Source organism: Antedon bifida, chromosome 4 (assembly GCF_963402885.1).
Source record: "Antedon bifida chromosome 4, ecAntBifi1.1, whole genome shotgun sequence".
NCBI classification, from domain to species: Eukaryota; Metazoa; Echinodermata; class Crinoidea; order Comatulida; family Antedonidae; genus Antedon; species Antedon bifida.
Window position 1 is genome coordinate 33,576,552 of NC_136229.1, and position 24,770 is coordinate 33,601,321.

A 24,770-nucleotide genomic window follows, 5' to 3' on the forward strand; every position below is an offset into this window, starting at 1 on the left:
CGTAACTTCTTGTGAAACATGCCATTTTTAATCCATAGAAAGTTTGCCCTTGATATGACTTAAATTTTCACTAAGGTTCATGAAAGAATATTTGTTGGTTCTACAGTTATGATCAGTTATATAAATTCACAAAATCGCGCGTAACTTACGCAACGCGGCTCTGACATCGTCGAAAAGCTTGGCTGCACATCTACACTTCAATGTCAATCTTTTTACCAAGTTATACAAAGTTAAGTTCACAAGCAATAGGGGATATGCTGTAGACAAAAATCCGGGAAAGAAAGAAGAATAACAAAGAAGATAATGAAGAAAAAGATATTTACAATCACAAGGGTTATCCTGCAACTAAGTTGCGGATAACCAAAAAAGATATTTACAATCACATGGGTTATCCTGCAACTAAGTTGCGGATAACCAAAAAAGATATTTACAATCACATGGGTTATCCTGCAACTAAGTTGCGGATAACCAAAAAAAAAAAGATATTTACAATCACAAGGGTTATCCGCAACTAAGTTGCGGATAACCAACTAGATTTGAACTCGTCACTTTGACGAGTTCGGGTTATCCGCGCAAACGCAACATGCACATACTTTAAACTATATGAACTTCGACAATTATTATGCCATCCTAAGACATGAATTAAGAATGTTTACAGTGCTGAATTGTACCTATTTTGTAGCATACAGCATATTACAGTGTTTACAGAATACACTGTATGTTATATACAGAGTAGCATAGACGGAATTACGAGACCAATCTTTTAAATCCAATTATTAACACGATGACGTCATCAAATTGGCATATAAAGATAACAATTTTAGCAGATAATTATCTAAATAATTACATTAAAACAAATTTGAAGAATTTTGGGCACGTAAAAGTGAGATGCGCTCTATTTAATGTGATGAGCAATAACGAAAGAGTAAAAAATCCTATATTTTACATTCTTGTGGCCATACGATGACGTCATAACATCCGAGGGGTAAAGATTCTGCATGAATTCATATCTACAACATATCTGCTTACATATTAAATTAAAAAAATGGGGGTCATGGATGATCCTGAGGAGCTATAATAGATTAAAAATAGGCATAATTTTGACAATATTTTGTCACTTTTGCAACTAAAACGCGCGCAAATGGTCTAAATGAACCTGTTATTTTTTATTTGAAATGATGTCAATCTTTTTCAAAATGAATAGGAAAGACTGTAAAATTATAATTCAAGAGAAAAACACATGATTTTCATGCTCCGCGCGCACCTTACGCGTAAATTTTTTCGCGCGCGTGGGAATTTTTGACATGCTTAAAATGTCATGATCAGCGTAAAAAGTTGATTAGAAATTAATTTTGCGCATTTTGAAATTTTAAATGCGCGTGCGCGCGTAACTTCTTGTGAAACATGCCATTTTTAATCCATAGAAAGTTTGCCCTTGATATGACTTAAATTTTCACTAAGGTTCATGAAAGAATATTTGTTGGTTCTACAGTTATGATCAGTTATATAAATTCACAAAATCGCGCGTAACTTACGCAACGCGGCTCTGACATCGTCGAAAAGCTTGGCTGCACATCTACACTTCAATGTCAATCTTTTTACCAAGTTATACAAAGTTAAGTTCACAAGCAATAGGGGATATGCTGTAGACAAAAATCCGGGAAAGAAAGAAGAATAACAAAGAAGATAATGAAGAAAAAGATATTTACAATCACAAGGGTTATCCTGCAACTAAGTTGCGGATAACCAAAAAAGATATTTACAATCACATGGGTTATCCTGCAACTAAGTTGCGGATAACCAAAAAAGATATTTACAATCACATGGGTTATCCTGCAACTAAGTTGCGGATAACCAAAAAAAAAAAGATATTTACAATCACAAGGGTTATCCGCAACTAAGTTGCGGATAACCAACTAGATTTGAACTCGTCACTTTGACGAGTTCGGGTTATCCGCGCAAACGCAACATGCACATACTTTAAACTATATGAACTTCGACAATTATTATGCCATCCTAAGACATGAATTAAGAATGTTTACAGTGCTGAATTGTACCTATTTTGTAGCATACAGCATATTACAGTGTTTACAGAATACACTGTATGTTATATACAGAGTAGCATAGACGGAATTACGAGACCAATCTTTTAAATCCAATTATTAACACGATGACGTCATCAAATTGGCATATAAAGATAACAATTTTAGCAGATAATTATCTAAATAATTACATTAAAACAAATTTGAAGAATTTTGGGCACGTAAAAGTGAGATGCGCTCTATTTAATGTGATGAGCAATAACGAAAGAGTAAAAAATCCTATATTTTACATTCTTGTGGCCATACGATGACGTCATAACATCCGAGGGGTAAAGATTCTGCATGAATTCATATCTACAACATATCTGCTTACATATTAAATTAAAAAAATGGGGGTCATGGATGATCCTGAGGAGCTATAATAGATTAAAAATAGGCATAATTTTGACAATATTTTGTCACTTTTGCAACTAAAACGCGCGCAAATGGTCTAAATGAACCTGTTATTTTTTATTTGAAATGATGTCAATCTTTTTCAAAATGAATAGGAAAGACTGTAAAATTATAATTCAAGAGAAAAACACATGATTTTCATGCTCCGTGCGCACCTTACGCGTAATTTTTTTCGCGCGCGTGGGAATTTTTGACATCCTCAAAATGTCATGATCAGCGTAGAAAGTTGATTAGAAATTAATTTTGCGCATTTTGAAATTTTAAATGCGTGTGCGCGCATAACTTCTTGTGAAACGTGCCATTTTTAATCCATAGAAAGTTTGCCCTCGATATGACTTAAATTTTCACTAAGTTTTATGAAAGAATATTTGTTGGTTCTGCAGTTATGATCCGTTATAGAAAATCGCGCGTAACTTACGCAACGCGGCTCTGACATCGTCTAAAAGCTTGGCTGCACATCTACACTTCAATGTCAATCTTTTTACCAAGTTATACAAAGTTATGTTCACAAGCAATAGAGATATGCTGGTCACAAAAATCCGGGAAAGAAAGAAGAATAACAAAGAAGATGAAAAAAGATATTTACAATCACAAGGGTTATCCTGCAACTAAGTTGCGGATAACCAAAATATTGATCTCATACAATAACAAGGAGTTATCCGCTCTACCAAGCGGATAACTAATAAATGAATATAGGCCTAGGGGCCTAGACTAATTATATGATGAGGATCAAGAAAAATAGGTATAGATGCAAACAACTTTAGTGTAGGCCTAAACCTGTATTGAGGCATATGAATACTAGGCTGGTTATTGGGCAAACCAACACAGGGGACTAGGCCTAGAATAGCTTCTCTACCTAGCCTAGGCCTAGGCCTAGCTACCTAAAGACTGGGGCTAAGCCTATATTTCTATTACAAAGAAATAAGCAGTAAAAAACAAAAAAAACAAACAAACAAATAAATTAATAGGCCTATATTAATTTGTATGGTCAGGAAAAGAAAAATACTGTAGGTCAGATGCTACTAACATTAACGAGTGTTGACAATGTGCGAGGCACCGAGGCATGCGCGGCACGCCAAATATTTGTGCGAGACATCATTTTATCATTTCCAAAAGTGCGAGGCATGTAGTTTACAATTTCAAAAAGGTGCGAGGCATATCTTAACATGCTATTATGCTATATTATAGGCATAATAATCAATTATTTATATTTGTATAATAGGCCTAGCGTAAAATTAAACTTTAGCTAATATGCTTAGCCCTAACCTAGAGGCCTGTGCAGAAAATAATTTAATCAATTTTTATATAATAATAATTGGTGTAATATTTTAATAATGATACACTATTCCTGTTTTAGTAGGCTAGGTATATTACGATTTGTATTTATTGTTGTCCATGTACGTACTAATAAACCTGGCGCTAGTTTCCTTCGGCTTGTATTTGTACTCCAAATTTGATAACTAGCTTTATCGTGTGAATACCACACATTAGAAGTATACCTCATGAGTACTGTTTAATGAAAGAATCACATAAAAAGTAACAAATAAATCCTTAAATTAATGATTTTACAGGCGTGTTCCTCGCACACTGTTCGCGAATATCACGCATGTTCAGTATTTTTGTTTCTACGATAATAGAGGACTAAAACTCAGTGGAATCCGTCAATTTCTCATGCATTTATTGGTGAAAAACATGTTTTATTTCAATATATTTGTTAATCTGTCAATAAAAATACTGTAATAATGTTACTGCTGATAGGCCTACTGTTCTGTTTTCAAAGAATAATAATCGATCCTAAATCAACATTACTACCTAACCTAGACCTAGGACATCCTACTAAGGATATTATGATGAATTGTTCTATTTTATTCTTTAAAAGGTTAACGAAACCGTGTACAGTATCAGTACTGACTGACAAAATCTTCACCAAATAATTCTACAGAGTTTTTAGCCCTCTAATTAATTTTGCTCTTTTGAAGTTTCATAGAAACCAAAATATTGAACATTGAGTGTGCGAAATTCGCGAACAGAAAAACGTCTGTAAAATCACCAATTTAACGGATTTATTCTTCATTAAAGTAGGCCTTAGTCAGGGTCCTCGTGTATTTCCGTAGGATTTTAATGCCCAAAGTGAGATTTTACTTGATTTTACTTTATTATGGTGCTGGGATACCAAAAATGCTAGGTAACAAATTTTCACGATCCCGTAACCATGGTAACAGCCCCAATTTCAAAATGGCGACCAAATGGCCATATCTCCATAACCCTTTGGTCTATTGACAAGATATTGGTATCAAAGTACTTGGAATATATATATTTATATTCGTTGTAATAGAACATTTTTACTAAATGCAACCGGAAATGCTATTTTTCTGTACTATTGACCCTTGACCTTGACTTGTACTGTATCTTAAAAACGGCTGGTCATATAAATTTTAAAATGGTCTCAAATTGCTCAGACCTTATATATTTATATTTATTGTAATTCAATATTTTGTTAAAAAATGTCCGGAAGCAAAGTTATTGACCTTTGACATAAAGAATAGCTTACAAGGATTTTTATTCAGTAGTCTCTGGTCATATCTCCAAAACCCTTTGGTCTATTGACAATATATTGGTATCAAAATACTCGGAATAAATATATTTTTATTCGTTGTAATAGAACATTTTTACTAAATATAACCGGAAATGCCATTTTTCTGCACTATTGACCCTTGACCTTGACTCGCACTGTATCTAAAAAACGGCTGATTATAGAAATTTAAAAATGGTCTCAAATTGCTCAGACCATACATATTTATATTTATTTTAATGCAACATTTTGTTGCACTGTAGTAATTGTCCTCCCATCCACTAAAAGTGCAGGAAGAATAAATTTGACTACGTCATTTTCACTAAAATGACGTAGTCAAATTCATTCTTCCTGCGCTTTTCCTGAAATGTTAATTGCTATACTTTTTACATTTTTCCTGATAAGAAACTGGAGCTCCAAAATTGGATTAAAACATCTTTAATTACATCAATACCATGCATTTATTGTGTCAGCAATCACTCAATGAGTGAGAGTAGTTGATCTTCAACTTTTGTACCTTTAATGCATTTTCATATATGGAGGTTTCTTATAGTATACATTGAACAGCTGCCGGCCATACATTATTACGTAGTTATAGACGTTCCTTGGTTTTCTTCCTAGATGTTTCGAGATATGAGAAGCAATCTTTCAATGCTAACATTGACTGCCATTTTGTGAGTCATATCGCCAAGCCAAGGAATCTATTTAAGGAGTGACATTGTTAGAAGTGACCAAGAGGTTTTTGATGTTTACAGCATTTTATGATTTTATCTCCCTCCTTTAAGCTACTAAATGTTTTCAGGGAGTCCACAACCAGACTTTACTCACAAATTTCAAAAAGCTTCAACTCCTATTTTTTTTATTATCTCTGTTTAAGATATATTTCTTGACTTCTTTTGAAATTAATACTAAGACAATGTTTAAAAAAGTGTTATTATTTGTTATGAATGTATTTTGATGAAATCTTGATGGATTTGAGTTCGATGGGATATCTAGTTCGATTTCCTCATCTTAGGTAGTGCCAACAAGACCACCAACCCATTTTAACTGTTTTCCTTCTGTTCTAGAGCCTGATCCGGGAGAAAGAGCACTATTTAAATACAATTTTTTTTTCTTTACATTCAAATGAATTACAATCTTTTATTCACTGTTATTGGGTCATCTACATCAAGCCAAGCTGTTTCATTTGTGTTAGATGGCAATGTATCAGAGACGAGCATATAAATGAAAACCAGTCATGGGCAAAACAAATCTGCAAGATACCTTCCTAATAATATAGGTTATAATTACCATCAAATCTCATTCTGACATTTACTACTTTTAGCCAAATCAGAAATCTTCAATTGATACGTTTATAGAGGTTCAAAGTGGCAATTGAAAACAATATTTGAAAATGCGAGTTTAGAAAAGAACTGAATAATAATAATAATTATCCTAAGTGAACGCCAGGCTAGTGACCTGGAGGTTGTTGGAGTCCCACATTACTTAAAGATGTATTGTCCCTTTGACTAATTCAAAAAAAATGAAAAATAAAAGATTTCCAAAAAAGGTGGGTCATTTTAAAGTATCATAATAGTTATTAACTATCACCAAATATTTGTCGAAAAAAAAATAATTTAACTGAAATACAGACGTTTTTATGTTAAAAAAATAACTTTGACTTCCAGTCAAAGTTTTCGATCAAAACTTATCCCATAATGAAACGTGCTTGTTTGGCTACTCTGTATGCATGATCATAAAACTTCCTCACGATCTGTGTGAAAATACCTTCTCAACTGTGACGAGTTGTAAACAATCCTAATTAGCATATGCATAATGCGTACTCGTGGTTTGAAATCTTTGTTTACTTTCGCTCGCGACGATTTTCCAGACGAAATGTAATCAAACTAATTTACCTGTTAATTACGTATACTTGTTGTTTTTGGCTCGAATTTTCGACTTAAAGTGAATAACTTTAATATTACTTTGATATGGCCAATTTAAATTTAGAATATTTTGACCTTCATTTTTTTGTGTTTCAAGGGACAATACATCTTTAAGTATTAATTATTATTCTTAGTAAAAGTGAAAATTACGTCAGAGTAGGGCAAAAAAATCTGACCAATATTTATCCATCCTTGTAATGTAAAAGCTATTCTCTATGTCAATGGTGAATAACTTTACTTCTGGTCATTTTCTTACAAAATATTGCATTACAATAAATATAAATATGTATGGTCTGAGCAATTTGAGACCATTTTTAAATTTCCATGACCATCCGTTTTTTAGATACAGTGCGAGTCAAGGTCAAAGGTCACTAGTAAAGAAAAATAGCATTTCCGGTTACATTTAGTCAAAATGGTCTATTAGAACAAATATAAATATATTTATTCCGAGTATTTTGATACCAATATATTGTCAATAGACCAAAGGGTTATGGAGATATGACCAGAGACTACTGAATAAAAATCCTTGTAAGCTATTCTCTATGTCAAAGGTCAATAACTTTGCTTCCGGACATTTTTTAACAAAATATTGCATTACAATAAATATAAATATATATGGTCTGAGCAATTTGAGACCATTTTTAAATTTTTATGACCAGCAGTTTTTAAGATACAGTACAAGTCAAGGGTCAATAGTACAGAAAAACAGCATTTCCAGTTGCATTTAGTAAAAATGTTCTATTACAACGAATATAAATATATATATTCCGAGTATTTTGATACCAATATCTTGTCAATAGACCAAGGGGTTATGGAGATATGGCCATTTGGTCACCATTTTGAAATTGGGGCTGTTACCATGGTTACGGGATCGTGAAAATTTGTTACCTAGCATTTTTGGTATCCTAGCACCATAATAAAGTGAAATCAAGTGAAATCTCACTTTGGGCATTAAAATCCTACGGAACCCCTATTTTCATACATGAGGAACCTGACTACCTACTAATTCTAAGGTGTGGTATTCATGATAAAGCATGGTTAACAAATTTCGAGTTAAAATACAAGGCAGGTGCAAAAGGGAACTAGCCTACTAGCGGGCCTAGGCCTAGGCTACTTCAATTTCGGTGATTTCCTGCCTCGCAATTTTGAGAAATGATAAAATGATGCCTCGAATTTTTTGATGATGGTAAAACGATGCCTCGCATAAATTTGTGACTTGCCTCGCTGCCTCGCACTTTGTTACTACCCAACATTAACAAACCAAACATATGAATCCTACGACCAGTCCTAGGCTGGTTACTGGGCAGACCAACAGGGGGCCTAGCATCTCTACCTAGCCTAGCCCAGGGCTATCTACAAGTAGGCATAGCACTCGCACATACAAAATCGTCAGCACAACCAAGGTACTGAACAGTTAAGGGATCTTTTAAGGGACCTCTGAGACCAAAATAGACCAAGTTAAGGGGAAAATAGACCAAGTTAAGGGGAAAATAGACCAAGTTAAGGGTTTACCTTAACCTTAAACCCTTTGTGAATACCACTTAAGTGAAACCCTTAATATTTTCTTGATTTAAGGGAAATTCTTAGGATTTAAGGGAAATATCTCACTTAAGTGTAATTGGTGAATACGGCCAGGTTTTTTCTCATATCTCCTCTTCCACATCATGTATGGAAATGATTTTGGTGGCAAAGTGTATGTTTTGAGGCTCAAGGAATTTAAATACAGCATTTTGAATTTCACCTAATGGCCGCCCTGGTCACCCTAAAATGGGTGTCTAGAAAACTCAGATCTAGAAAACTCAGATCTCAGATACATCTGAGTTTTCTAGATCTAGAAAACTCAGATATCTGACTTTTCTAGATCTAGAAAACTCAGATATCTGACTTTTTTAGATCTAGAAAACTCAGATATCAAGATCTAAGTTTTCTAGTTCCAGAATGGACCTAGAAAACCAAGATCATAAAATGGATCATTCCATTATTATCAGAGGGTAGCTTGTTTGAAATATTACAGTACAATATTATATTGTACTTGTAGTAGCGGCCAAAGACTTAAATCATAAAGAAATACAGTATACACATTTTAAAATGTAGGCTTAGCATTTAGGCCTAGCCTAGCTAAGCAAACTCAATTCAAGGCTCAACGTGTGGGCGCTATCACGATGTATCGCGAAGAGTAGGCCCTACTAGGCTAGAAGTGGTCAACTCGTACCAAAAATAACTTGTACTTATTCCCAACTTGGCTAATTCGTACCTCAACAAACTCGTACCCACACCAACTCGTACATACCTAATTTTTAAGCCTACATTTTTACGGTAACATGCACTGTATTTTCTTTATGATTTAAGCTGTAGGCCGCTTCTACATTTTTACAATATTAGTAAGAAAACGTACACAGTAATCAGTTTTAATAATACTTTAGTATTTCAAATGACCTACCTTCTGATTAATAATGGAATGATCCAAATGACCTACCAACCAATCATTTGGTGATCTGAGTTTTCTAGTTCCATTCAAGATCTAGAAAACTCAGATATATCTGAGATCTGACCTTTCTAGATCTGAGTTTTCTAGACACCCCCTTAAAATACAGATTTGTGCTCATCTCAGCTTCTACAGCATGCATAGACATTATTTTGGTGGCAAAATGTAGGTTTTGACAGTCAAGGAATCCAAATACAGCATTAATTTTAAGTTCACCCAATGGCCGCCATTTTGAAAATCAAAATGGCTTCCATAAAATTTAGATTTTCCTTGTATCTTATAGCTTCTACATCATATTAACCTGATTTTGGTGGAAAGGCATATTATGTTTAAAAGGTCAAGGAATCCAAATAAAGTATTTTAATGTTCACCTAATGGCCGCCATTTTTTTTTCAAAATGGCTGCCATAAAATGTACAGATTTGTCCTCATACCTCAGCTTCTACATCATGTGTAGAAGTGATTTTGGTGGCAATGTTTATGTTTTGAGGGTCAAGAAATCTAAATACAGCTTTTTGTTCACTCAATAGCCACCATTTTTATTGTCAAATGGCCACCATAATCTAGATGGATATACATTTAGCAATTAAATTGATTTCTGTATTTCAATAAAGCATTAACGTAGAACACAAAGTTTTAATTTTTATTTCAGGGGAGTTTACAGCTTCGAGTTCCACTTGAAACTAGTGAGAAAAGTGATGAGGAGAAGATTTACACGGTACAACAACTGAAAGACCTACAGAGTAAGTTGATGCTTGTCGCTGGCAAAGCCCACAAAACCACTGATGCCAAAGAACAAGTTGATCGCTTTGTAGAGGTAAGGATGTATAGATTTGGTAGGACTAGTCGTTGACAGTCATGAAAGATAAAGATAATTAAAACAGCTTTATTTACCAAAGGAAATTACTCTGGTTGTGTTAGACAAAAAATACAATTTTTAAAATGTGGAATTTTTTTTTTGTTACAAAAAATAGGTACAATATTCTATTTTATAACACACTCGATTGTATTCTTGCAATTTTATTGGTTAATTACAAATCATGTGTCATTCGTCATTAGCCCTACCTAACTGAAAAGTGATATCTAATAGTGATAATTAATATGCTCTAATGCATGTTAAGTTTTTTGTATAAGTTTTGAGATTTTTGCCTCGCAACATGGTTGTTTAAATTGATTACATAATTTGTACTGAAACTTACTTATATAACCACACTTCTATAAACTTTTTAAAATTATTTTTTCTTTGTAGGTATTTGATGGGGCTCAGGAACTGGAAACATACTATCACAAAATGTGTTCTTCAGGAAATGTACTCTTTACCAACCTTAAAATCATTCTAAATTGTGATGAGGAAAGCAGTTCCCCAGTTGAAGTCGACTTCTGTGTCACTGACCAGAAAGCTCTGTTTGGTAATAAGCAGAAGCTTACTGTCATTTTAAGAGAGCTGCTTCTTTTTATGAAAGAAAGTCTGAAGCATTGGTATGATTATATCGATGAAAAAAGAGAAAAGTTCTATCATCTGAATGTTTACACAACTAAACAACTTGTGATTCTGCAACGTGCTCTAGCAAAGTTTGGAAAACAAGATGTCAGTCCACAAATACATGCTCTATTAAGCCTTGTGAGACCAAATTGCACAGTTCAGGATTTGAGAAGAGCAGTTGTAGAGGTCTCTGAAGAAATTGAATCAAGTATTGATGAGGAAATTGTAAGTAAAGATGTCACACCAGAAGTAGATGAAAGCAAGGAAGAACTGATTAAGTTCTGGAATAAGGTGAAAGAAATGTATGAAGATGAACAGCAGACAATGGCATTTATAGAAGACAAAGGATTACTCAATGCTGATGAAGCAGTGGAGTATATTTTAAGTACACCTTATGAAAAAAAAATCTTAGAAGAATTTGTGACGAAATTTGTTGCTAGAGTTGGTTGTAACCTGTCCGATCTTCAATGTAATGATGACGAAGAATTAGAAAACAAAGTAGCTCAAGATGAAAAGATAGAAAAAGAGGTAGTAGGACAAGCCAGTCTTAAAAATCAAGGTTTGGGAACTCATAATGTCAGGAATAACTTATTAAAAGGAATGAAAACAAAGAATGCGTAAGTTCATGGTTGTTGGTTGTATGGTCCGAAGTGATCATTAGTGATTTAGAGTAGCTACATTTTCCAAAGTTTCTAATCATGATCCTTTTTCTCAGAACTCTTGTGAAAAAGCTGAATACTCTATGGAAAAACTATCTAAGTAAAACAAAAGCTGTAGACTTATCTGATTATGCTAGTCTTGAGACACTTGGAAAGCTTCTACAGTATCTGGCTTCATCTGATGGTAAGTTTACAATGGTAATGTTGAGCTGGTAAAAAAAGGTCATGAGGTCAGGTCAGAAAAAATATCTAAACTTGTTTTTTGTATCCAAGTTATAAACTGAAAAATGAAATTTTTATTTTCATGTATATGTATAATCTTTACTTTTTTTGTCTTTTTCATTTTTTAGAAACAACAAGAAGTTTCCCTCAAGAATTTATAAAAGGCCATCCTAATCTCATTGTTTGCCCTGCAAGTAAGTATCTATAATTGCTTTTGATGGAAAATGTAAGGGGTTTTTTTGTGGATAGAAGTGAACATTCTTGATTAATAATGAAATTATTGACTATATAACTTTATGTTAAGGTGCTTCTTCAGTATTTTACTTTCAAATATGTCTTAAATATTTATATAAAATTGTAGATTTTAATAAAAGTAAATTAAACATTTATCATGTCATTTGTAAAACCAAGTTGTGTTATTTACACAAAGTTTTTTTTTATTTCATAGAAAATGTTCTTAACACAGTTCTCTCTGTTTACATGGAAAACAATGGAAATCTACCAAGCTATGATGAAGTACTACTATGTAAATCTACAACCAGTCTAGAAGAGGTAGAGGAAGTAATTGTTACATTATTCCAGTAACAAATATGTATAATTATTTTTTTTCCAAAATAGATCAACATTCACATTCTAATGGTGTAGAATAGAAAGTAGCAACAGAAAGTACCTCACTATGTCAGCACATGACCAGTTTACTACTTATAATCTAAATTATCTGTATAATTGTATATTTAAATGCTTTCTTTTGTTTTTATTATTTTTCAATAATGGCCTTGCATAGCCTTGATGAAAAACACCCTTGGATGAATCAAGTGTATAAATAAAGTATATTATTATATTTATATATTAATTGTCTTTATGCATTATCATAATAATTAATATAATATTTTAAAAAGAAAATTATCCCAAACCTTTATTTACAGGTTGTGTTACTATGGCGACGGGCATTAAATGGCGATGATAAAAAGACATACTGCCTTGTGAATGCAGATGCCTTAAATTACGATGTCAGTGTTGAGGCTGTTAATAAGCTTACTCACTTAATGAAGGAAAAACATGGTAAGTAAACAAACAATGTAGTAGTAGTAGTCGTAGTAGTACCTTCCTGTACACCAAATGACAGTGGAGTCACAGGCAAATTTAGAATGTTTGTATGTAAATAGAATAAAATAGCACTCATAGTAATATCATTACAAATTTATAACATGCATCTGAGCCATGAGTGCTTAAGTTCAAATATAACTCTTTTCATGGAAATGTAGTGGAGTAGTATTATTGTACATAAAATAAAGTTAGGGCTTATGCCAAAATGGCTGTTTATAATGATGTTCTTTAAAATGGTGTTCTGGAAAAACTGTTCTTATTCAATAAATGATATGATTTGTAAGCTGTTGTGTATTAACAGAATTTTTGATTTTTACTATTCTTAAACATGAAAGTGTATTGTTTCATTGTGTTTTAGGTTTCAAACTTGTGATAATTTGTAATCAGGAAAGAGAAGACCAGTCTCACATGGTGGCAGCATTGAACTCTGACCGCATTTCATCAAACAAATTAACTTGCCGAAACCAAGAGGAAATCCAAGATTATCTTTGTAGACAGTTCATTCAACAAGTTAACTTAAACCAAGGATTGATGCCAGCAGCCGATTTAACTAATCAGAGGTTAGCTTGTTTATTGCAACAGTTTTTATATGATACTATACAAATAATGTTTATGAGTGTGGTACAAATAATTAAACGATGTGAAAGATGAAATTGTATTTTCATGAGGCAGAGCCGAGTGCAAATGGAATTTCACCTCATGAAATTATTTGTATCATTACCACGAATACAAAACATTCATTATTTGTTTTATAACACACCTACAATACCTATTATGTCAACAATCAAACATATTCCTAGGCCGAGAGTAAAGCGATATAAAAAACTGAAACTAATCTAGGCCCTAATTCTGTTTTTTTCCCCAACAATTCCACTTCTATAATTGTTCCTATTAATTAATCAAAACCATACAAACGATCTGAAGCAAATTTAAGTGCTTTTTTGTCTAAATAAGTAAATTCGCTCTACAAAAATGATAACTAATCGAGTGCCATTTCTGTAATGTTATTGTTTTTCTGCAATTCGATTTCACATGGAGGGATGTTCACAGTTGCTCTTTTTTTTTTTTTGTATGTGATACAATTTTTTTTTCATAAAACATTTAATCTATCTAGTCTATTAAATGCCATGTGACGTGATCTGTCAACTCTCCCAATACCAGCCAATATGTCTGGTTTTCCGGAAAGTCTGGTATTCAGAATGTGTTTTTAAAGGAATTTGGGACCTTTTGGGCCTCAATAAAAGTCTGGTATTGGGAGAGTTTCTGACTTTCAGAGACTCCGTTTATATAACATTTTAATGTCCAACTTTGTAGAACATGTGTACAGACTGTATCTTCTAAAAGACCTGGTGTTGGAAAATCGCTTCTGGTTCAACGATACAAAGAGAAACTTCAACAGGCTGGCAGGAAGCAAGATTGCTGCATCACTGTCCCATTACAGACACTGACTGTCCAGGAGCATGACATTGCGAAAATATTGATCAGAAATATTCAACAAAATCATTTAAGCTTTCCTCGGATTTTCCATCTCGATATTTCACCAAATGTGAGTATTATTTTATACTTTAATTCAAGTTTCACACATGTTACTGTATGTTTTAATCAGTTTATATGTTCCAAATATACTATTTACTATTGCTATATTATTTTATTTTAGGTGTGTGTAGGTTTGGACCACTTTCTCTTCAACCTTGTTGTTCTAAACACTGTTTGTTGCTCTGATGGCTTCGTCTGGCGAAGACAATTCTACGACCTTTATCTAGTAGAGGTCACTCTTGACCCAAAAGAAACTGAATCTAACGATGATGGGAAGGTTTGTTAACTGTATTTTGTTGTTTTGAAATTAACATCTGTAGATATCTACAGGTTAATGTGCCTAACAATGATATTATTAGTCTACTTCACCAAATTGTTTTTTATTTTATTACATGATTTAGAGTGATCAGAAATTCATCACACAATGTTTCTATGAGAGTCTCCCAACTGTTCTGTGTCGTCCACCAAGAGAGGTACACCAGTTAGAAGAAGACAAATCTCAAAAACTATTAAAAGGCAAGACATACATTAAACATTTATTATACAGACAACCAATTGACATCTAAAACGGTTCATATACCCCAATTTTAATGACCGACTTACTGAAGGCCTGCAACCAGATGGCATTACGTAGCTTTATCCACCACCGAAGACTAAGTCATGTCAATTCATTGTGTACGCATGCGGAGAAGTTGTTCTCAACACAATTTTGATGGCTTCTAGGTCCAGACGACACATCAATTTATGTAACCTCTTGTTCCTAGGTCGTTGGTCATCGCAAATGAAAAGCTCCCTATTATTTCTTTGCAATACATTATACACAAATATTTACTGGGCTGAGGGGCATGGTTAAAAATACTATATCCCAAGGTGATCTGGGGACTATACTATATCCTGAGACGAAGTCTCCAGATCATAGAGGTCTATATTTTCTTAACTGGCTGCTAAACACTACTAAATCCAGCTAAAGTCAGCTCCATCCACATCCAAGTTTAACATTGTAGGTTTAGGCTAGGGATACTACATGCAATCATCGCGTCGCATGTGTGGATCCGATTGTATTGAAGAAAGATAGAGGAAACATACATGCACAGTTTAGCATGTCAATAACTATAGACCAGTGGTGGTGTATAATTCGTCTTAAACAACAAGCTAGCTGAATTTAGATATAATGTCTTTGCAATTGCATCAATTAGGCAGCTATATATATCCCTTAATAATAAAACCATATCAAATTCCTGCAATATAGTAAAATCAAATTACCTGTTAGTAACATCTACCATTTATCTTTTTGCTTTGGATAACTTTAATTATCAGTAATTATACATGTTAATTTTATTTTGTAGAAGATTTTAAGGATCCCCTGATGGATGATCAGCTTTTTAGAAGTTCAAGCTTTCAGCGTCCATATCGTTATTTAAGAGAACTTGATGAGGGTGCTGAATTAGATGAATTTACATTTAAGGGAGATGTGTCTGGAACTCATGCAGAGTGTCTGGTAACACTACTAAGGTAAAAATGTATTAGGCAGTCAGATTTGAGAACACCTTTTTTGTGTTTTTATCTTTTCTTGCAATTTTTTTCTATATTTTCGTATTTTGACCAGACTAATGGTTTATGGTTATTAGATTTATTATATTAGAACAGCTTTTGCAACAAATACAGAAAGACTTGTATATGCTACATGTACTGTAACATCTCAAACATTAGATTTTAACAAGCTACCTAAACTTAAGATGATAGTGACTTAAAAACAATTATATCCAAAATCAAGTCAAATATTTTGTGACGGTTTTGTTTATTTTTATAGACACTGCGGCCTTCCTGATCCATCGTGGTCCGAGTTATGTCACTTTGCTTGTTTTCTTGACAAACAATTAGAAGCTTGTGAAAACTCTAGTTTTTGTGACCCTACCATGTTAGCTGACACAGGACTGGATGGCTTTAAAGCATTTGTTGTCAAGTTCATGTTACAGATGTCAAAGGTTACAATTTTTTTTCATTTCACGCTTGTTATTTCTCTTTTAATTAAAGTCTCTGGTCTTCAAGGCTAGATCAAATGTTTTTAGTAATTCTATAGATGTATTATTTATCTCCACCAATGGTGGTTTTTGGTATAAGAGGGAACTTAGTTGTTGTTTTATATTATCAGGATTTTGCTACTCCATCTCTTCAAATGAGTGATGAGAGTTATCGTGTAGATCTCGGTCAAGAAGCAGATGACAGCCTACAAGCTTTACAGCTTCGCAGACGATGGGAAAGCAGGTAATTATAAACTACCTTTCCCAACTAAAGCTAACCAAAATATAATGTATTTGTACATTTCACACACTAAACTGTACAATTAATCTTTTTTCTAGCCCACATCCATACATTTTCTTCAATCAAGACAATCAGACCATGACATTTATGGGGTTTAGTATTGATCACAATGGGACACTTTTGGATGTGAATAGACAGGTTCTTCAAACCAATGTGATGACAATGAATTTGATGCGAGCACTTCAAAATCAAAGAGTTAATCTTTCAGAAGATTTCAATTCGTTACCAAGGTGATTTTCATCATATTTTAAAACTGTTACCAATAATGTTTGCTTTGTCTTAGATTTTCAGAACTACACTTAAATAGCTTGCATGTTAATTTCTAATTCATATGGCCAGTAGTAACAAAAGAGGACAGTCTTAAAAGGGACTAGATTAGACACATTTTTAATACAAGACACTATTACAGTACAGTACAGTACTACTAATCAAATAAAAAATTCAATAATTTTTTTTCATTCAAAAGAGACGAGAAGTTGAAAAAATTGTGCATGGTAATGGGAATCAGGTTTGTTAGTAACCCTGACGATACATATGAGCTGACAACGGATAATGTTAAGAAGATCTTAGCGATACACATGAGATTCAGGTAAACACTTAAATTTAAATAAGCAAGTACTAAAAATAGTTTTATAGGGTTTATAACTTTTGTTTGGTTTTTTAAAAATAAATCGAGCTCAGGGCTATTTTAAGTTCAGGCATGCCATTTAAGAGTTATGGTTCTTATTTTTCTGTCTTTAAAAGCCTTTTACCTAAACAAACTTTGGAAATACAAAGAACATAGTGTACCATACAGTTATTTTATTATTGGTGTAGTAGCCTGTGATTTCTTTATAGCCTAAACATTTCATTTTAATATTAACCTGGTTGTCAAACATGAAAATAACAAATCATTCATCGTTTTCATATACTGTAGGTGTGGTATCCCTGTGATTGTGATGGGAGAAACAGGTTGTGGCAAGACACGTCTAGTCCGTTTCATGTGTCAATTGCAAGCTGGTGGCGTTGGAGTTGATAAAGAGGTCCAAAACATGATTCTTATAAAGGTAAGAATACATATTTATTATCTAATATTATTTTGTACTGTTGGGGTCCTCATGAGACAAGCTTACCCTTCTAGTGGGGGCCCCAGTTTTAACTGAATGAATGTGAAGCTTTTGTATATGTTTCCTCAACTTTGTTTAATTTTCACGTTTTTAAAAGAATGGCATCTATATATGTGTACTTTTTTTAGCGTAACAGTTCTAAACTTATTTACTGTATTTTACTATGAACAAACAATTAAAAATTAAATTTTATATTATTAAATTATATAGATACAACAAATTCACAATTACAATAATACATAAATAAGACAAACCCTATAATCTTTTTTCTATATTAAGATACATGGAGGCACTTCTTCTAAGTATATTGCTGATCATGTATTCAGAGCTCAAGAACTTGCTAAAGAAAACAAGTCTTGTTATCAAATTGATACGATTCTGTTTTTTGATGAAGCGAATACAACAGAAGTAATTGGAATCATAAAAGAGATCATGTGTGATGGTCGAATGAATGGTCAGAAAATTGACTTTGAAGGCAGTGGTCTTAAGATTATTGCTGCTTGCAATCCTTATAAAAGGTATTTAACAAGACTTCTTTTTTGTTGTTGGAAACTTAGAGCCATTCACAGAAGTTTTTTTGGCAAAACAAAAAAAGTTGAAATGTAATCACAGAACATTGTACAAGCACAGTCTATTTCGTGAGATCCCTACCTGTATAGACTCTACATATGCCATTATTCCCAATATGGACACCCCTCGAAAGGAAAATGGAATAGTCCAGGCGCCGTAGCGGGTCTCTCACGCATGACATCGTCCTCATATTCCTTTCACTTTCCATGGAAAGCGGACGTGTGACCTTGAAACCTTGAAGGAAAACTAATCAAAAGAACAATAACAAAGGACACCTGGCTAGCAATGCATACCTTTGTAGCAGCATTCTTCTGAAGGAAGCTTCTACCAATAGTATCCTTAGTGTTTGTAGCCATGTCTGCTCGTAAAGCCGCAGCCTGTTCAGTGTGTGGCGGGCCCCGCCCGTCCACGAAGCTGGACTGCCATTTGGCGTGCCCGCGCTGCCGCAAATGCAGCCAATCTGCGACCTGCGAGGTATGCATACGCTGGCCTGCGACGAAGTTCATTACCGCCGATGAGTGGACCTTGGCGCACTCTAGCCCCCCTGGTAGAGATAGGTCTGTTAGCTCCGGGGTCGTACTCCATGACCCGCCGCCTGTACCTCAGCTGCTAAGCCCGGATATGCTGAAATTAATATCAGAGCAAGTGAGTAAGACCCTAGAGGAGAGGGAGCGTATTAAAAAAAAACCAATTCTAAAGCATCTGGCAGTGTAAAGCGTCGTGACCGTCACACTTCTCGCTCGCAACGCTGGGCCACTAACCCTTACCAGGTGCCAAGCCAACCGAGGCCTCCACATTCCTCTTCTTCCATCCCACCTCTCATGGGCGGTACTTACTACCCTCGGCTCTTTCGGGTCAGTTCCCACCCGGCCCCACATGCCTCCCGTGGGGGAGGACGGCGTCGGGGTCGTGACATTCCTGGGGATGGGCTCGGTTCTTCTATAACCGAGCGGGTGGGGGGAAGATTAGGGATGTTCGCACAGGTCTGGGAGTCCATGGGAGTAGACTCATGGGTTGTATGTACCCAGTATGCGGGTTACAAGATAGAATTTACCTCACTTCCGCATATGGGTCCACAGAGGCCAACTCAAATTCCTTCCTGCCCAATCAGGGAGAAGGCCTTATTCGATGGGGTCAAAGAATTAATGCAGAAGGGAGCAATCTCACGAGTCCCTCTCATATCCCTTACAAAAGGCTACCTTTCTACACTATTTCTCGCAGCATCTCTGGACTTAAAAGACGCCTATTTCCACATTCCCATTTCCCCAGAAGACCGTCATTGGTTACGGTTTCTTCTGGACGGGGAACTATACCAGTTCAGAGCCCTTCCGTTTGGCCTGTCCACTGCCCCACGGGTCTTCACTCGGGTAGTCAAGGCACTGGGGGCAGTATTCCACTCGATGGGGGTAAGAATCTTCATGTACCTGGACGATTGGCTAATTCTCGCAAATTCCAAACAGGCCCTCTTAAACCATGTCGGCCTTGTATTGAAGATCACAGAAGCCGCAGGTTTCATTATCAATTATCAAAAATCAGTTCTCACCCGGTCTCAGTCCCCACTGTTTCTTGGGGCCCATCTAGATCTGATTCGGTCCCTGGCGTTCCCATCACAAGCTCGCATAGAGACCTGTCGGGCAGCGATAAAACTCCTGTTGTCCCGACCATCATCTCCAGCCCTGATGTGGCTGAAAGTTCTGGGGTACCTTGCGAGTTTCGTAGATTTAGTTCCGGACTGCCGACTTCACATGCGTCCGATGCAACTAAACCTCCTTTATCATTTTTCCCCTTCCTCCAGAAACATTCTGGCCCAGATCCCGCTAAATACATTTGTAGCTTCTCACGTTCAGTGGTGGCTTCAACCAGAAGGGTTGGACGGGGGAAAACCTTTCTCCGATCCTATTCCGTCGGTGCGAGTCACCGTCGACGCCTCCCTCTCTGGGTGGGGCGGTCATGCGCCCTCCGAGGTCAGGTAGCGGGAACCTGGACCATGTTGGAATCAGCCCTCCACATAAATGTCCTAGAACTTCTGGCAGTCTCAAATACTCTACACAGCCTGCTCCACTTATGTCACGGGGAGGCTGTTTTGGTATCTTACATCAACCGTCAGGGCGGGACGCACTTCCCAACCCTGTGTTGTTACACATGGCAGCTCCTAAACTGGTGCCACCAGCAGGGAATCCACCTAAAAGCAATTCACATTCCCGACAAACTCAACACGATTGCCGATGCCCTCTCCCGTCGCAAGAGCTCTGTCCTTACGACCGAGTGGATGTTATCGACAGCCGTCGTCCAACAGATCTTCAACACGTTTGGACGACCTCTCATCGACCTGTTTGCGACGAGCCAGAATGCTCAACTTCCGATTTTTTGCTCCCGGTACCCAGAAGACACGGCCTGGGCCACCGACGCCCTGTCGATTTCATGGAACGGGATGTGGGCGTATGCCTTTCCGCCTATTTCCCTCATCCCTCTGGTCATATCTCATATTCGCCGCCATCAATGCAAAATCCTCCTGGTAGCTCCATGGTGGTCTCGCCAAACTTGGTTTCCCATAATGCTGAGTCTGCTTTATTCGCAGTCCAGGACCCTGCCAATTCGGCCCGATCTCTTAGTTCAATCCCGGGCCCGGCTGGGCCTTCACAACCTGCAATCCCTGACGCTGACTGCCTGGCCCTTGTCAGGAATCACCTCAGAAGTGCAGGTATTCCAGACGGGCCTGTCATGTTGGCAGCCCAGTCTCGACGGGAGTCGACAAGAACACTATACAACAGCCGCCTTAAGCGTTTTTATCAATGGTGTGCCGGTTATGAAATCGATCCTCATTCCGCCTCTCTAGGCGAAGTCTCCCGGTTTCTCCATGACCTATTTGAGTCGGGACTCCAGGTCAGAACCATAGCGGGGTACAGGTCAGCTATTGCAGTAGTATTACCGAGGTTCCCCGACGGATCGTCAGTATTCTTCTCTTTAGAACTATCGATGCTGATAAGAGGAATATTTAATATTCGACCTCCCGTGCGGTCTTTGCTTCCCCGGTGGGACTTAAACTCAGTCCTTGAGGCCCTTACAAAACCACCATACGAACCCCTTGGTTCAGTATCTCTGCTCGATGTTTTTTATTAAGACTGCGTTTCTAGTAGCCGCAGCGTCATGTAAGCGTAAGGGTGAGATTCACGCACTTTCCTTAGACCCTGGCCATATTCGGTTTGAGAACAACAGTGTTCGTCTCACTTTCCGAGCAGGGTTCTTAGCAAAGACCCAAACCCTGAACCACTCTCCACCAACCATTTTTATTCCTCGCACTCCTCTGTGCGAGAAGACAGGCTTTGGTGCCCAGTGCATGAAATACAAATATATGTTAATTGCATGCAACATTTACGAAACGGAACAAAACCCCATGGCCCCGCCTCTAAGGATACGATAGCCCGTTGGGTCGTTTCCGCCATCAAGTCAGCGTATGCATCTTCACGCTTGCCGCCGCCAGCTCATATGCACGAGGTGCGCGGCTCAGTGGCTTCGTGGGCGTTATTTCGGTGTGTGCCCGATTCGGATATTTTAGCGGTGGATTTTTCATCGTGCTACCTTCAGGACGTTATCTCGTCCCAGGCGACCGTAGCGTCGGCAATTTGTCGGCCTTCTAAGTAGGGTAAGTTTGGTTTTAGTCATAAACATGCCCTCCTCCTGATGCCGGTGCTACTCTGGCATATGTAGCAGTGGCGGATCTAGGATCTGACGAGGGGGTGGCCACGAAAGCGGCAAACGAGGTGCGTAGCACCGTGCGGGCTGGGTTTGGAGGCGGTGTTAGAGCAACTGTTTCCATCACATTTAATAACAAATGTTACATAATGTAAATTTAAATAAATCCTTCCTAAATACTGTAGGGATCTTTTCCGACAAACTAATAATAAACTTTGATCGAAAAACACTTCAAACGAAATGAACATTTGGTAATGCGGTACTCCGAAAATGCCTCAATATAGTGCATGTGTTGTGTACTGCACCGCTGTGTTTTGGTGGTCTGTTAACTATGGCACGCCAGGACGGACATAACTATGTCAAGTTGACCTCGCTCGTGTTATGTAGACATCGCTCGTGTTGAGTTTACACATCGCTCGTGTTATGGAGACATCGCTCTAGTTGAGTTTACATATATGCCCTACAGCCGGGTGAATAACTCAATGTAATTTAGTATACAATGATTGTAGTAATCGCCGTGTCTATAACACAAATCAATAAAGCGGCAAATACGCCACACACTTTTTTTCGGCTGTGTACATACAAGGCATTTCATGTTTATTTTATGCCTATGAAATAATAAAAGAACACCATGTTTCTCGTTTATTTCTATCGTTTATACTGCATACCATTATTATTTAAAAAACCTTCATACGCGAGAAAAAAGTTCACGATATTACACTCCACACTGTACAGAGGTGTAAATACTGTATACCACGCTAACGCTTGCACACACGGACCAGGGTGGTAATTAACTGAAATGGAAAGTGGTGTATTTTTGGAGAGTGGTGACGTCAGCATTTGCACGAGGAGCGAGCTAGACAATGTGATACTGGTATGTGCGTGTGTTTTGAAAATAACTCAGTTGTGGGTATTTTCTGAAGATTTTAAATCGCCTTTTCTTTTTAAACTCTTGAATTCATAAATAGTAGTAATTAAACTCTAGCTCTTTCACTATGTAGGCCTATTTACACAACTATAATGCTAGCTCTGGCCTACTCTTCTTAAATAAAAAAAGTCAGGTGCGTCAAATCCACGTCTAGCGACGGTCGCGGGTGGTTGCATCTTTTTTTTTTTTTTTTGAGAAATTATGGGGGTGGCTAGCCACCCTATTCACACCCCCTAGATCCGCCACTGAAATAGACTACACAAACCAACAGTGGTGTTGGTAGTCTATGAGTGAGATACTGTACCTACCTGTATAGCAATCCCTCCCGCCTCCCCTCGACATGATCACGTGGATCTCGGAATATGAGGATGATGTCATGCGTGAGAGACGTTTGTACGGCCCGCTACGACGCCTGGACTATTCCATTTTCCTTTCGAGGGGTGTCCATATTGGGAATAATGGCATATGTAGAGTCTATACAGGTAGGTATCTCACTCATAGACTACCAACACCACTGTTGGTTTGTGTAACTTATCAACACACATTTAGTAATTAGGTGATCATTTAGAATAAAATGATCACCTATTGTTATTGTATAAAATCTTTATTTATTTTTTTTCTTTTTATTCTTTCTGTACACTTTTTGTGTAACAAATATCTCAAAAAGTTTAATGTCAATGATTACCAAAATTTCACAATGTCTTTTAAATACTTTAACTTAGCCATAATAAGCTTTTCAGCGTGATCACTCATCCGTGACGTCATTTATACGCCATTTTGCGAAATCACATTATCAATTATATCTCCATAATTCATCATCACATATTAATGAAATTCACTAAACGTAAACTTCAGGTCAAGGGTAAAAATATTAGCAAATAAATACACACGCGCACGTAGGGTCATGCGCGTGAAATCGCGCGTTAAAAATTTAAAACGCTCAAAATTAAGTTTTGATCAATTTAGAGCATGAATTAGGCCATTTGCGTGTTTCAAAAAATTACTGCGCAAAAACACGTTTTTGCGCGTGCGTACATAGGAAGCGTAAAAAACAAAATTGTTTTGTACAAATTGCATTCTACTCATCTTCCTTAGTACATTCACTAAATTTGAGTCCATTCCGACTTAAAATAACGCTAAACGAGCACGTTAAAAATGACAAAATGCGCACAATAATTGTACAAAAGTGCTAAAAATGGTAAAAAATAAGGCGTTTTTAAATGAATATAACTCTTCAGAATGGAAGATGACCCCCATTTTTTTTAACTTATTATAGAAGTTAATGAGTTGTAGATATAAATGTATATACCCATTAGACGTACAAAATGGTATGACGTCATCATTTGGCCACATGAATTTTTAAAATAGGGTTTTTTCCCATTTTGTCATAGACCACCATATTCAACAGAGCGTAACTCGCTTATCTGTGCTCGATTTTTTTAAAATTTTTAATATATTCTACCTCAACCAATTATGTTACTCATGAGTTGCCAATATTTTCATTTCGATGACATCATCACGTCTTAAAATTTGAATAACGGTGGTTACGTAATTTCACCTACAACGTATAGTTGAATACCTTACAGCTCTTCTGAATTAAAGTTGACCTTGATGTTTATAACTTATTATGAGAGCTGGTGAAATGTAGATATAAATGCATATAAAAAT

The 24,770-nt window shown here is 36.3% G+C and overlaps 1 long non-coding RNA gene across 1 annotated transcript in view; it reads right to left on the bottom strand.

Annotated features, from left to right (window-relative positions):
- Positions 1–4,469: 4,469 nt before the first annotated feature.
- Positions 4,470–24,770, bottom strand: part of LOC144840492 (uncharacterized) — a 37,600-nt gene continuing 17,299 nt past the window's right edge. The window contains exons 2-3 of the long non-coding RNA XR_013611928.1: positions 7,992–8,079; positions 4,470–4,579 (exon numbers count right to left, since the gene is read on the bottom strand). This is a non-coding gene — a long non-coding RNA (uncharacterized LOC144840492). The remainder of the gene's footprint in view (positions 4,580–7,991; positions 8,080–24,770) is intronic.